A 5,245-nucleotide genomic window follows, 5' to 3' on the forward strand; every position below is an offset into this window, starting at 1 on the left:
GGTCCTGCCCACGCACACGCTCTATACAACCTCATGCGGCACACCAAGGGTATACAGATCTGCATGGGCGAACAGACCGCAGTTCCTTCTCTACAGCCTTGGCCTGAGATGGAGCCTTGTGGTGCCTGAGCGTGTTCTACACTTGTTCTTTTAGTTTTGTGTTTCTAGTTCCCGTTAGTTCTCCGTATCGGCGGGTAGTGATGGATCTATCGGGGATCAATTTATCGCATCTCACCTAGACACGGATAAATCGATCCCCGAACGTGCTCCCTGTTGACTCCGGAACTGCAGCTCGCAAGAGGTGGAAGTGGAGTTGATGGGGGAGCGGCAGCGGTTGACTCGCCGCCGTCCACACGGCCAGGTAAGTCGACCTAAGATACGCCGACTTCAGCTACTCGAAGTTGCATATCTTAGGTCGACACCCTCCCCCAGTGTAGATCGGGGCTAAGCGTATCCGTTGTTTGGGAGAGTCTGATATCTGTCAAAAGTGTAACTTTCACCCGGCTCTCAAATCTGGAGCACAGAAGTACTGGGAGACCAAACTGAGGTTTCTGATGATGGCGTGCTCCCTTTGACCTGCTTCCGAGTCAGGAGACTCACTCCCCCGTATATCTGTCTCCAGACAGATCCAGTGCCCCTTCGACCTTGGCTCCGGTCTCCCCTAAAAGGGTGAAGACTTCAGAGGACTCAGGGAAAGCTCTGAAGAAGAGGAGCTTAGTCTCCCGCCACCAGGAGATGGCTCCCAAAAGGCCTCGATCTCCCACTAAGTCTGTGCCGTCGGAGGCCTCGACTTCTTGGTTTGGTACTGTGAAGGCGAAGGATTCTTCCTCCGGTACCAGCAGGACCAGGAGATCCCGGACTGCTTTGGAGAAGCACAGCTCCAGCAGGCCCTGGTACCATGTATGAAGGACAACAAGGTCCAGGACAGACATTTCTCTAAAACAGCACCATCTACATTAGACTTACCAGTGGTGCTTTCTCACTTGTCTCTGTCAGTACTGGGAAAAATTCAAGCACTAGATGCCTTCAGCCCCAGCATCTATGTGCTCCAGGTTAACGGTACCATCCAACTCACCCGCTTCATTGGTACCCACCGGAATTCTGTTGCATCAGGGACTCGTCAGGTTTAGACGAGCCAGAGTGCTCACTGCTTATGGGTACCGAATGACTATTGGTACCAAGACCCCCGTCTCTGGATTACCATTGCTTCCCAGTACTGCAGGACTCTTCTCCTTTTTCTACTGGGGCCTCCCTGCTGGAGGACACTGAGGAAGATCTAAGATGACTCAACACATGTGCAAAGTTTCATAAGTTCCGGGTGGTGATTCTGGCAGCTGTATTTCCTTCTCTAGAGGCAGGAGATTGTTTTTTGGCCCTCAACCTACAGTCCGTTTATTTCCATGTAGCGATTCACCCAGCACATAGGAAATAACTATGCTTTACCAGGGGACAGGCACATTTTCAATACTGAGTACTTCACTTCAGCCTCTCTTCAGCTCCAGAGGTGTTCTCAAAAGTTCTAGCAGTAGTGGCGCTTACCTTCAGCAAGAGGCAATTTTAGCCTTTCCGTATCTCGACAACTGACTACTTGAGGGCTGATCTTACAAAGCAGTGCTGACCTCCACCCAGAAATCTCCTGCTTTCTCCTAGGACTGGGGTCTCCAGCTAAATGCAAAGTATCAGAGGTGTAGCCATGTTAGTCTGTAAAAAGTGACAAAGAGTCCTGTGGCACCTTATAGACTAACAGACGTATTGGAGCATAAGCTTTCCTGGGTGAATACCCACTTTGTCAGACACATGTATAGAGAGTGTGTGTGTGTGGGGGGGGGGGGGAAATGGACACTGCTAACAAAAAATCTCTGATCGAGGGCTTGAGAGGCGCATGCACACCTTAAGTGGAGCTCCCGTAGGGGGAAATATCTCAGAGAACTGCAGTTACTGCACAAAGTGAGGAACCTCTTCTTTTTATTGTCCTGTGAGCAAGTGTCACAAAGACATAGTCTTCCTCCTGTGAGCAGCAGCCACAGATCAATGCTGAAGGCCGAAGCTTTAAAAGGGTTTCTGCCCTATTTACCATGCACTGCTGTTTCAGGGAGCAGGAGCTCAAACCAGATCAAGAGGCAAAGTAGGAAATTTTCATTTTGTTGTTAGGTCCTATGAATTTGTGTGAAATGCAGGACTTTTTAATCATGCCACTAGCACAGTAGTGCTCTGGGCTCTTACTCCAGAGTTTTTCCCTTGGGCATGGAAAATTCCCAGCATTATTTCATATAACCCCACAAGGGAAATCTGGGGACAGCAGCACTAAACTGTTCCCTTTTCCTGAACCCTCTACAAATGTGGGTTCAGGAAAAAAAGATTGCCCAACCTGTGTCAGTATTGCCCCAGGTAATTGCCATAACTCTGATCAGTTGCAGCAGGGAATAAGAGGGTGCTCTTTCCCACGCCCCTTGTAAAACAGAAGGAATCCTTTGTTTATAATCTGTAAAAGAACTAAACCAGTGACCATGCTGACGTTCCAGCAAAGCTTAAAACAAAGATGGAGAAATGCAATTGCCTAACAATGGGCCTGATCAGCACCAGGCCCCAACTCTCGTGCTGCATTCAGGGCTAGTTAATACTCACAGATCCTGATCAATGGGAATGGATTTTTTTTTTTTTGCACTGAGCCATTTATGCTAGAGCTGCCCTCATGTCTCCAGCATTGAAGTGAAGAGTCCTGCCTCCCTGCCACTTTGCTGAGGAGGGCATGCTAGCTCCCACCTCAGCTCCAAGAATCAGCCGTGTCTGGCAGCTAACTTTTAGAATGATCTGAGAAGATGGTTCAAGCACTTAGTCCTGTTCATTGTACAATAGGAATCCTGTTAATGTTGGTTGTGACACTTAGATTGTGATCAGGTCTCCTGCTATGGTTGATTCTGCAACATCAAAGGCCCCCTTACTAGAAATAACCACGTTTAAATGAGATGGGGATCAGCACCATTCTGATCTGAGCCCAGACTGGGCCTTGGGCTAGCTGTTTCTCTCTCACACTCACTCACTCACACACCACACCACACCCTCTCTCGCTCTCTCTAAAATTTTTTAGCCTCAACCACAAATCCAGCATGATCACAGATGCCATAGCATTAGGGTGACCAGACAGCAAGTGTAAAAAATCGGGACATGGGGTGGGGGTAATAGGCACCTATATATGACAAAGTTCCAAATATCGGGACTGTCCCTATAAAATCAGGACATCTGGTCACCCTAAATGGCAGTCGCAGCCATAAGGGATTAAAGACACTTTCTGCAGAGCCCCCAGTTCCTGACCTTGCTGTTGGATCCAGCCCAGCTCAGCTAAAGGAAGAGGTAAAGAAGTTACCCTGTACTTCCCCCGGCTGTAAACCAGCTCTCCCTGTTAGGAACGGCCCAGAATGAGTAGGATCTTGCAGCACTGGCTTTCTGCCAACACTCTTTCAACTGTAATGCAACATCTGTTGACTTAATCTCCCACAGGCTAATTTCCCCCTCCCCCACCACCTAATCCTCCCTTTCTGAAGCACTTTTACCCTGAAATTGGACACACTTCCCGTTCACACAGGCTTTCCCAGCAGCTGAAGGAAGGGAGATGAGTGCCATCAGCCCTACTTGATGTGTTCTTAACAACCTGTTGTGTCAGCACCACAAAGACTCCGGATGCTAAATGACAGGCTGTGCGTAGAACAAGAAGAGGCTTGCGCACTCTGGAATGCATCCCTGAGTCGGTTTTAAGCCGTTAGTGTGACTCAGCGACTCATTAAGCAATGTTTTATTGGGCGCAGCTATAGACAATTGAAATTAGTGTGGGACTTCTAGGTTCTAATCATAGTGCTGCCCCAACTCACTAGTAAATTGCTCAGTGCCTCAGTTTCCCCATCTGTAAAACTTCTTGCCTGCCTTTGTCAAGCATTGTGAGCTCCACGGGTGTAAATACCAGAGCCACGGTCAGCACTGTCTGCGCCTGCTTCGGTGGAAGGGAAGGGGAATTGGGCATCTTCCAAAAGGGACTGTGCGGCGCTTTCCGGGAAAATCACCTCATTCGTTTTCAGGCAGCCTAGTTGTGGGCCAGCTCGGAGACCATCCAGCCCAGGTGCTGGGCAATGCACCATCATTCCATTGGGCCTTGTCCAGTTTTAGTTTCTGGATTCCAGGGCCATGAGACAGCACCAAGTCCCAGCCGGGCTCCAGCAGAGTCTCACCTCCGTCCAGGCAGGCTCTGGTATCCCAACCAGAAGCTAGTGGCTGCCATTCACTCCCTGCAGTCCTCCCCAAGGAAGCGGAGCTGGGTGCTGGGCAGTTGGGAAGCAGCTGCTCCCCGTTTAGAAGGCGACTGCTCTCAGCCTAATCTCTAGAGTGGCTGCAGCTACCACCGTGAGAGGCACATTGTATTAGCACCTGAAACAATTCCTGTCTTTCCACCCCCCACCCACCGTCACTCGGCCACGGCCTGCCTCATTAGCAGAGTTAACCGCTGCCCCTCCGTCATTTCCCTTGCGCCTCTCTGGCCTCCGACCAGGGTGGGAATGAAGTTCTGGCAAGGAGATGCCTAGCACTGCCCCCAGTATGGTGCAGGGGTCATACCGCAGTTATTTAGAGAGGAAGCACTCACACCCTGCACCAGCCTTCTGGCAGCCCTCCCCCCTTGCAAGATCATACTAAACATGGCATCTACTCTCACCACAGCAGGTCTCTAGCAGGGTCACCGCTGCCCGGCTTTCCTGTCCCTTCCAGGGTGGGAATTGTCATTATGCTTCCTCAAATATACAAACTAAATGGCACTGGAGCACTTTCTGCCTGTGTCTCTGCTCTGTTGGTCCTCGATGACTCAGCTGGCTGCTGCTACTCCCAGTTTAGCACCAACAATGAATTTCATTAATAGGCTATTTATTCCCCCGGCTGGCTGTTCAAACACTGAGCTCTACCACACTGCACTGAACAGTGTAACCCCCAAATCAGTGCCACCTCCCTTTGCTACCCACTTTTCAGGATGAGCAACACTGGTATCGGGGAAGGGTAGGAGGCAGGAAAAGGTGAGTGGCATCTCTGCATCCCTCCTGTTTCACAGCCCCTTAGACTCCTCCTCTCGCTCACTAATGCTGGACCTGGAATGTCAAGCACACCCACTCCTCGCCCTCTGACTCTCACCTAACACTCCCCCTTCCTTCCCGTTGCCCTCCCCCACCCCCGGCTATAAAGTAACTCCTGTAAAATCAGAGTAGTTACT

This window comes from Mauremys mutica, chromosome 8 (genome assembly GCF_020497125.1).
Source record: "Mauremys mutica isolate MM-2020 ecotype Southern chromosome 8, ASM2049712v1, whole genome shotgun sequence".
NCBI lineage: Eukaryota > Metazoa > Chordata > Testudines > Geoemydidae > Mauremys > Mauremys mutica.